Here is a 10,985-nt window from a genome sequence, read left to right on the forward strand (position 1 = left end):
TCCCTTTAATTCTTGAGCTGCCCTTGACATTCAGCAGAAAGACATGAGGGTACTGAAACAAGTGTAAATAAGGTTAACGCATCAAGAGAATTGCTCCTAAAATTGAAAAATGTAGTCATCTGCTGACAACAATCTATTCTCTCTGCACAGAGTCATAGCAGGGCCACTGTGACTACAGCTACAGTTGAGTCAGCATTTCCATTATCACCTGCCATTTTCAAGGATTTATATCTTGGCCATTTCAAAAAAAGAAAAAAAAAGAGTTCTTGGCTGAAATTTCCACTCAGGCTCCTTGGGCCTGATCACATCTCTGCTCTCCCCCTTGTACTATCAGCTGTTCCTGCACAGCACGAGTATGAAACATGCCAGCACAGAATTGCCGGCAGTCGAATCGCTTTGCACAACCAGGACCAACAACTGAAGGGGCAAGAGATCAGAGAATCCATCCCTGCAAAACCACTGCCATTGCTGAATACAAATTTCAGAAGCCTGCCAGAGCTGGAGATATTTGAGTTAGCTGCCAGTAATGAAGTCTGGCAAATGCCTCCCCTGCTGTGTCGAGTAGTACTGTCACAGAATCAGGCATGTTATAACTGAAATCATAACTGTTGGGTTTGCTGTCAAAGTTTTCCCCTTAAAGTCAGCTCTAAAGGGGTTTACTATGTGTTTGACTCCTGCTTGCATCAGACAGGCAGGCTGACAGGATAGATCTTTTGAAGAAATTATTCAGTGACTACCAGTTTAGCCATGGGAAGAGGCACCTTTTATCAAAAGAGGGAGCAGAAGAGTGGTTGTGTGCACATCAGCTGCCTCACTACTGCCCTACAGAAGCAGAGGGAGGTTAGCTTAAGATTTATGTTAAAGTTCTCCATCTGGCTCCAAATCAGACCACAGACTCACTGAACTACACTAGCTCAGTGAATTGTGAGAGCCACCAAAGAACACAGTGGAAGTTACACAAAGGTTCACATTAATCACGGTTCTGTATTGCCAGCCTGGCTGCTAAAGGCAACTTCTACTCATAGGCATGCTCCTAGAGACCATGAGTTAATTTGACAAGTTCATTTAATGTTATTCATTCACATCCTACAAGCTGACTGTGTGTAGTAGTAGCATGTAATAGATACAATTAGAGTAGCATAAATGAAACTGTCTTCACCAGGGCCAGTTCACTGTGAACTGGTCAGTTTGGTCTGTCTTGATGTTACAAGACTGTTACAATGTCCTGTATGTGACCAAGCCCTCCAGAGTCTAATCTGGGACGGAGAGAGCATTTTTCCATAGCTGTTTCCCCATCTCTCCCTGCAGACATCAGCTAACCTGTGTCCTGGGGGGGCTGCAGGAGCTTTGGAAGCAGCAACAGTACCTGCCCTACCTGCTCTTCTGGGCATCCCCACACTGGGGGACTTTCAAGACTCCTACCTATGGTGCAGCTGAGATCTATAAGAACAACTTTGTTTGGTGATGTTTACATGCAGCTTGAATATGCTTTGTGTTTTCACTGTTTTCTTTGTGCAATTTTTTCCCAAAAGGAGAAGGGTTTGTGCTATTGGTTCTTATGCAGTAGCCCTGAGTTCCTACATTTTGTTCACCTCTTTCTTATGTTCTCTACTGCCTTATGAAGCCTTCAGAATCACGTCCATTCCTCCAGGCTGACTGCTTCTTTTCCTTCTCTGCTCCATTGTGGCTCTCACTTACCTTCTAATGACATTCAAAAGGAAGTGCCATGCTGTCAGGCTAATCAATGCTAATAATACAGTTTAAATGATCAACTAGTCTTCAGAGACTCTATTTAGTTGTTTTTATGATAAAGAAATTAAAGTGAAACAGAGCTAAAGTTGTAGACCTCAGAATATGTTCAGGTAGATGGGGTACATATAATTTTGATTAGGAAACTCCTCACAGCAACTATTTATGTAGATGTTTAGTGTGCCTCAATGAAAAGTGTAATTCATCTTTTCTCTGGCCTTTCCTAGCTAGAACTAAATATTGCCATTGGGATATTTTTAATACATGGAAGAATGTATTTAAGTCTCAATGGGAGGCTTCAACATAGCAAAATGTTTAAGCCCTTGTGTAACTTTAAAAGGACACAAATAGTCCCACTGAAGTCAATGGGATTTAATACACATATTTTAGAGCCAAGTTGAATCACAGCCTGAATAAATGTTGGTTTCATCTTACAGAATTGTGTGACCTGATACCCTACTTCCAGCTGTAGCCCAGTTCTGCTGACTGCTCTCCATTGTGCACAGGCTAAACACGAAAACCAAATCCTGTCTCACCTGCAGCTTAACAGCACTCCATTTTTTAAAAGTCACATTCACCCAGCATCTTATCTTTTTACCTCCTCTATTAGAAGTAGCACTTGATATGGTTATTATAAAATGAGATTCCAGGGAAAACTATTTGCCAGTCCATTTACTTTATGCACTTGCCAATCATTAATGTATCATCACCGTCATGATACAGCAGGTCCTCCTCTCTGTATCTGATAGTTCTCTCCCACAGGTTTTTTTTCTATCACCAGCATGTCCCTGCAGCAGGAGGCACAGCAAGGAACACAAACACAACACTGTAAGGACAGGAAACCCACAGGAGCTCTTGAGAAGAAATTGCAGCCCCAGTGATTTGTACCTCCAGGGGTAGACATGGTTCTCATCTTATCTGGGGGATGTCACTGGTCATACTGGGAGCCTCTGCACCATTCTGGATGGGGCAAGAGGAGGAGATGAGCTCTCTCCCAGGCTCCCAGGCAGAGCAGAAAAGATATGATTTAAATATTAAACTCCCTGCATCTCTGAAAGGGTCAGATGAACCTACGATAGGATTATTTTCTGTAGGCAAAGTTTCTCTGTACCCTCCAAACCAACAGCATCAGAGAGAGGTTTAACCACAGACAACAAAATCTCACAGCTGTGTCAGACAAGAAGCTTCATCCTTACCCTATAGAGAAGGTTTTCCAAGCTTTTGTTACAAAAAAGGGAACAGACAAGCTAAGCAAACCTGCTTGCTTGCCAATTTAAGGATTACAATGCAACTGAATGCCATGGCTCTGTACACCAAAGCAACTGAAATATTGACAAGGCTACTTCCAGGACTGATAGCATTGCTAAAAAAAAAAACAACCACAGTAAATAGGGCAATTGACTGGAAGCTAAAATGGTGTATGTTTTCTGGGCTAAAAATTCCTTCAAAGGTATTTATTAATTCATTATTCAATGATGACGTGCATAGTGCTGCGTGCATTTAAACATGAGGCACTGCTGTAACTGCTTCTTGAAATTCTGATTTGCTTAAAATATTTAGTCCGTTTTCATGCTAATTAAGGAGCAGTCAAGAAGGGAAGTCATATAACTGTGAGAGAAAAAACAGATCTTCTCATTAAAATGAGACTTGCCCCTTCCACCCTTCCCCACAGCTGAAATCTTACATGACCTTATAAATACTCTCATGTATTTTATCCATTTGAAATAATCACAGCTACAGGACAGCACAGCCAGCACAGGTCAAGAGGTGAGGGATGTCAGCCATGGTCAAGAATTAGAGGTGAGATACAAAATGCAACACAACAGCTGTCAAAAGGAAATCAAGCTGCTTGGACTCTGCCCTGTTCCAAACTAGGCTCTTTTGCTACTTCAGTAGCGATAATTGTACATCTGGCAATGAGAATTTGAGCACAGAAGCAGCTCTCCAGTCATTTCACATTTGCAATTGTGACTGGAGGATGCCAGAGCTGGCTGACCAGCTGGGAAACAGCAGGTTTTGCCAACAGGATCAAAAGACTAATTTTTCTGAACACTGTGATATTATTACTTTCGAGGTTCAGGTTTTGGGGGCTCAGGATTTTCATCTCTCTGTTGAATTTCTCCATCTGTTTGCCACCCCGCCCACCCTCTTCCTCAGGCAACAAATAAAGTCATCCACAAAAAGCTAGTCAGGGAAGAACAAGGGGCTGGCAGCTGCAACCTAAATCCCAAATTTTGTGATTGCAATTCATTTTGGACCCATTCCAATACTTAAAGTAGCATTTGTTTAGACAGTGCCTTTCTTAGGGTTTCCAAGGCTGGTTCAGACAAATGTCCCTCCTTGGCTGACAGAAGATTGAACATAGCATGGCAGCAGATCTGCCTGGAGGTTGGTACAACATAAGAACTGCAATTCAAAGGACCATGGTAGGAAGGAGGCAGAGTTCCCATTTAATTTTACCTATCTGGCTTAAAGCAATTTTCAAAATGTTGCCCAGAAAATGGTGGAGAGAGAAATAAGTAAAACAGGTGAACAAAAAGAGAATGATGTCTGGGAAAGCTGCTGCTGCACTGGAGAGAACACTACCCTAAGAAACTCTTTCTTTGCAAATACTTCTTGCAGCATTTCACAGTTCAACAGAAAGTACAAGGAGAACTACTCCAAGAGATTTTGCTGCAGTGAACTAGTACAAGGAGACTCCAGAGAACAGACAGGCAGCTGTATCTTCCTAGATTACTATATTCCTAGAGCGGTTTGCAAGGAATGTGAAATGGATCTGGGTGACTCTTCCCACCTGTGCAAGTTCCACGAGCAAGTTCATTACTTCTTCCTTCTCTACTATTCTGTTTTCAGTGAGAAACACTGGCAACACTTTAGTGATACCTAATCCTCCACACACACACACAAAAAGGCAGAAAGGAGTTCTTCTTTCTAGAACAAGCTTGACTCATCCCGGTGAGTCAGGCTATCATTCATTTAAGTTTGTCTGATAACTTTGAATCTCCAACTTTGGTTTGGTGCACAGATCTTTTCATTGGCAAGTGCCATAAGTTAACCCTTTACCCACTCATTAATAACTGTGATGACCTCCTAAAAACAGTATGAGCCAAGAACTTACACTGCCTTTAGGAGCTATAACTGGTTCTTGTCTTCCCTGTGGTCTGTAGACCACTGTGAGCTCTGAAAGTACATCTGTTTGTGTAGGAACTCAAAAAGTACTTAATATCTACAAGTCATCATTTCAGCTCTGATTCTTCTCTCTGATCTCCAAATAACTATCATATGATCCACCAAAGAAGCTGCCTGACTGCCACCCACCAAAGTCAACCCCACTCTGAACCTGAGGGATTTCACTGCATTTCCATTTTGCTGGTGCTGTTCTGCCTGCTGAAATTTCTCACTGCAAATTACATTTGAGAAGATGTGCAAATATTTTAGGTGCACAATCAATATGCTGTAGATGACAAATTACAAAGTAGGAAAGGAATAGCTGGCCATAAAGCATGGATTCAGTTTTGAATTAAGAAGTCTAATGAAGTGACAGCTACCATCATGTGACATAGACATCTGATTCACTCTGCCAGTGACTGCATTATTTCAAAATAACATTTATATGGTGTTTGTCTTACCCTATTCATCAACTCCCATCAAATCAAGAGTATCCCCGCACTACAGATTCTCTATCCTTAAAATGAAGCTGTGAAAATTAAAAGGCTACAGAGATGAAAGTTACATTATGGATAATGCAAACATATATATTAATTATCCATGAATGGAACACTGCAGTGGTGCAGTTTTGCAAACAGTGGTCTGCATCACCAAGCAGCGAATAACATGTGATATGATGCAATAGACATGTGGGGAAAACACTTTGCAACGTTTTAATAACTATTTTCCCATGATCCTGATTTTTAAAATGATCTGACTAGTACAGTGAATCAGATGTCAGAGGAACTGTGTGCTCATTCTCCTGGTGTTCCCAGGATGCCCAGATTCTACTCTGCCTCCGAGTCCAAGCAAGAATACTATTGCTTAGCATGTTGGCATTGGGTCTACCCCAACTTGCCTTCTCATGCCTGTGAAGGGAATGATGATTCTGACTTGTATTCACCAAGAAGTTTGAGCTTTGGGGGATGATATAGCCCAGTGCTGCACTTTTTCCAGAGCAAGCATTTTGTTTGTGCCATAATAAGTCTGTAGAACTGCAAATCCAGCTGATTACCTGGAATGTTAAGACACTGATAGTGCTATTCTATGAAGCCTCACCTATGAGTCTGAATTCAGTCCCACAATAAGACAAAGCTTGCACAGACTTTGGCAGCAGTTATAGCAAGTCCTCTGCTTGTTTCCACAGCAGCTCTTGCTAGGCAGCCTTGGCATAGCTTTATACAGAATAAAGCTTTATACATGAATAAAATTTAGGCATTCACCTTTCCCAAGGTATAAAATTCATGATTCCAGGTCTTTACCTACAGCTTCAAACCTTTCCCCAACCAGTTGTAAGGTAGTCCATAGCTCAAACTCTCTGGAATAGGGAAAGGAGAAGGGTAGTGAAAAGGTAAAGGAATCCAGGATGCACACAGGCACCACTCTGAGCCTGTCAGAAGATCCTAAACATGATATAGGAGCCTAACTAGCAGCACTCCAACTTCACACACCCACCAGGGACACTGGTAAAAAGTCCTTATCTTAGGACACCTGAAGAGCTGTGAGGAGACCGAAGCCACATGGCAGAAGGCTCCAGCCATTTCCACCACCTGTAATCGTAGTTCTCTGGGAGGTGTTCCCCTTCCAGCTTAATATTTTCACCACTCCAGGAAGAAGAAAACTGGAGATTTTTGCCTGGAGAATTTTTCCCCAAATCAGTTTAACTATAGTAGCTGACCCTTAAATTTATTCTCGTCCTCTTCAACCTTGGTTTCAGACCAGGACCAGCCTATTGAGGCCTGATGTCTTAGAGGACCTTCCATGCATTTTTCTGACAGACATTAGATGAAGCTTGCATTTCCTTCTACTTATGCTGGCTGGAAGAGCCAAGGCCATCACTACATGGTTTTTACACCTGGAAGTACTGAGGTGAACAACCAGATTCAGAGGTGTTGAAATGAGATGCAGAGAGGCATTTGCCTAATGAATTTGATGGAGCAAGTATGAGAAAAACAGATGGGTTTTGAAGTCTGCTCCTCTAATGGATGAAAAGGTGCTGGAATCTGGCTGTTTTGAATCAGAGAGAATAAAAAAGACTGTAAAAATAAGTGTGAATGAATGATTGGCCTGTCTCTCTCCTACATAAAAATACCATTATCTCATTTCATGTGCCACATGTTATTTACTGACTAGGTCACTGGGAAGCCTGTGTTCTCCATCCCAAATGCTGCTGCTAATACACAAATGCTTTTTTCCAGAGGGTAGATTGAGGCAGGAGTGGCTCTCCCCAGCAATAGCTAACACTGTTATTGGGGTCAAACATCTATTTAATCTGCAGTGGCTGTAGGCAAGCAGCTTATACCAGCACCTAAAACTCTTCCCAAAATAGCATCAGATCCAGACTGAGTGGAGGTGTTAATAGCTTTGAGCCAAACTTTGCCCTGTTCATGCAGGAGTGGTTGTCCCAACAGCCCTAGAAGATTTTGTTAGTCTAGGGGTGAACTTGGACAAACATGCAAATCTCAGTACTTTGCCCCTGTCAGACCCCACATCATCTGTCTGTTCTCCAGTAAATACCATGTCAACCTTCTGTGGGTTTTCCTATCAACCAAACAGGGACAGGATCATGCCCTTCTCCACCCAGGAAATGGCAAAGACCATCCCTCACCAAGGGTTTGCATGAATTGTCATTTTATTAGGTGTGACAGTGCTAGAAGTCTTGAACTACACCCTTTGCAGTTGAATAGGCTCTCCCAGGGTGAGAGGGGCGAACTTTTTCTATCCCAGGACAAGGGGAGACAAAACACTTCCTCAGTATGTGGGGATAAGACAGTGCATAGGATGTCAGCCAGAAAAGACTGGAGTCCAAAGCCCTTCTTCCTGCATTACAGACATACAAAATAAAGGATCAAGCTGAAAAACATCATTCATCAAATAATACAGGCACTGAGACTCAGTATGAATTTCAAGACTGACCAAGGCTGGCTGAAAAGTAGTGTATTAAATTATTGAGAAATCAAAACAAGGCTGAATCTGCTGCAGTCCAGCCCGGCTGTCTCCCCCCACCTGCATCTGTGCTGTAGAGGGAGGCAAGAGCAGGATTTGGTGCCAGGTCTCACTGAAGCCCTGCATCCCCTGGGCACAGACCCTCTGCAGGGCCAGCGCATTTTCACAGTTTAGGAATGATATTCCCCAATTAAGTCCTCCCACTGAAAATCCAAACCATGTGCTGCTCCCTCACTTTTCCCTCCCCCTGCGGCAGGCTGGAGAGGAGAACTGGAGGCACAAAAAGGTAAAGATCGTGGGTTGAGGTAAGAACAATTTACTGGAAACAGCTATGAGATAAGAAAATGAACAGTAACAGCTATAATATGTTACAACATATGTATCTTGTACACAGCTGTGTACAGGACAGGCAAAGATTCACATGCAATTGCTCAGAACCTGCGTTACCCGACCGACAGCTCCAACCACAGGGGCCCTTTCTCTCCTCCTCCCCTGGCAATGATGTGAGGTGGTATAGAATAACCTCTGGGTCCTAGCCATGCTCCTCCTGGCTACTGCAAAAATTAACCCTGTCCTGGGCAGAATCAGGACACACATACAGGAGGTGCTCAAAAAAAGCCATTGCTTCTGCTGTTCATCACTGCACTGACGGGCAGCTACTACTGGGGGAGATACAGTTCTGCATGATGGTTTCAACATCACCACATCAACATTCTCACTACTGAATCTGCTGTTGGTCTGCTCCAGCTTCTGTGTCTCATGCTGGGAGCAGGGCCTCCAGGCAGTGGCTGCAGATGTAGACAATCCAGCAACAGAGACTGTCAGCACCACTTCACCAGGAGCCTCACATCCTCCTCCTGGTTGTCATTTCTCATTTCTCATTTTGCAGCCCACTGGCCCAGACCATTTGCATCTGTTGTCTCTGCAAGGTAAGTACAGAGCCAAGCTTTTGGCCACAGGAACAGTGTGGCCAGCAGGGTGATGGCAATGATCATCCTCCTGTACTTGGCATTGCTGAGGCTGCACCTCAAGTCCTGTGCTCATCTGTGGGCCCCTCACTACAAGAAGGTGCTGGAGCATGTCCAGAGCTGTGAAAGGTCTGGAGCCAAATTCGCATGAGGAGTGGCTGAGGGACCTGAGAGGGCTCAGCCTGGAGAAAAGGAGGCTCAAAGTGCAAAGGCTAACCTTGCAATTCAGAGTCAAGGGCATATCCCCACTGGAGAGAATCTTTTACCTCCATAACCACTCAGAGGATGTGGAGAGATGCAGAAATTAACACAAATCTCACTGTGTAGGGGAACTTGCACTGTGAAAACAACATCGTGCCTAATTCTGTATTCTCCCAGGTTAAGGCAGATAAAGTTCAACTAGCAATCCAGCTTCAACCAAAGCAAGAGTCCTTGAAAACTAGACTCTGACTCCAGCAGAACAGACATATTTATTTATAGAAATAGAAAGTTTTAGGCTTCTAAAAACATTTCTCAGTAAATAGGGCCTTGGATTCCACTGCATGATAAGGGAATATAAGGAATAAAAATAGGTAGAGAGCCCTGGGGTAAAGGAAGAAAAGTGAACATTAAATCTGTTTGTGAAAATACTTTTCCTTTAAAAATAATCTCTTTCAAGCACATTGGCAGCAGTTTGTTCAGCAACAAACCCAGCAACCTTACGGAATGGACAATTTTTTGAAAGATAATTAAACAAGAGGTCAAAACATGTCTAGCTAAGCAGGTATGGCAATTACTTAGCCTCAATGCTTAACAGTAGCTGAGAGACAAATTTATACAGCACCCTTCTGGGCAGTTTAGGCTTTCATTTTCCTATTCCAGTGGCTTAAACACTTCTACACTAGCTAATACCTAACCTAAAATGAATCAGCCTTTTCTCCTTGTAGGCAGGCTAAAAAGACAACCCAAAAGGTTTCCCAGGCTGTGGGAAGCTGACACTCCAAAACCTCTCCAAGCCTTTGACCTCCCCACGTCCTGATTCTGGAGATGATTCTACCCATTCTGATCCAGACAGTCTTTAGGTCTTATTACTTGGCCTAAGAAACCAGATGCAGCCACCTTAATGCCCCTCAGAGCTTCCATCAGCACTGGAGGAGGCACGAGGAGAGCTCCTGTCCATTCCTCCTGATGCCAGGGAAGCACAGTTGAAGCTGGTTGAGGAGCAGAGAGGAAAATGGCAGATGGGAAATAGGAACTAACACAGGGGGATAAATCTGCAATCACACTGCCTTCACTACTTATTAATTAGTCCTGCTACCTTGGGATAGATAAATCATTGAAATATTGGGGCAGGGAGGGGGCATTTTGGACCCTATTTGGAGGCCTCAACACTGGGTTTTGTGGCTCCTCATGGAGATGTAATAATACAGCATCCTTTTGTATTGCATAGAGAAATCTACTTGAATCACTCCAAGCTATCAAGCCAGAGCTAAGCCTTCACATTTGTCTTATTCCCAAGAAATATTCAGCTTCCTTTCCTCCTCCCCCCAAGAATTACATACATCACAGCTTTGATCTCGAGGGGAATGAGTGCAAGATAGATGCTTCCCCTGATGGTTAATAATGAAGGCTTAGAAGGGAGTACTGGGCAGCAGGTAATACTAGATGCTAAATGGGCTGCCTGCTGTAGAGGCAGTAGACCAAAATGCTTGACCTCGTCTTCCCCAAGGCACCTGCCATTAGTCCCGGATTCATGGCTTGCCTTGTGTTGCCAGTCAAGAAGATAAACCCGTGAACACCAGCCTCTTCAGAGCAGCAAAGTGAAGTGCTGTTATGCCAAGAAAGGCAGGCAGGATGATTCAGAGTTGCTTTTAAATTACAGGCTTCCTTCAAAGTGCCAGCCATCTGCAGTCACACAAGCTGCAAGACAAGCGCCTAGGGGAGACAACTCAGTTTCTTTACTAAATGAAGTGGAAGAGGCACCTTACTCACTCTCACCCGCTCTAATTGCTGCTGTTTTCATCAATTTTTAGGCCTGAATGTTGAATAAGAAATAGAGTTCCTATTTTAAAACCATCCTCAGCTCTTCACTCTGTGCAAAGTCAATGGGAAATAGAAAAAAAATCTAAAGTTTTG

Source organism: Manacus vitellinus, unplaced genomic scaffold (genome assembly GCF_001715985.3).
Source record: "Manacus vitellinus isolate BGI_N305 unplaced genomic scaffold, ASM171598v3 scaffold_19_pilon, whole genome shotgun sequence".
Taxonomy (NCBI): Eukaryota; Metazoa; Chordata; class Aves; order Passeriformes; family Pipridae; genus Manacus; species Manacus vitellinus.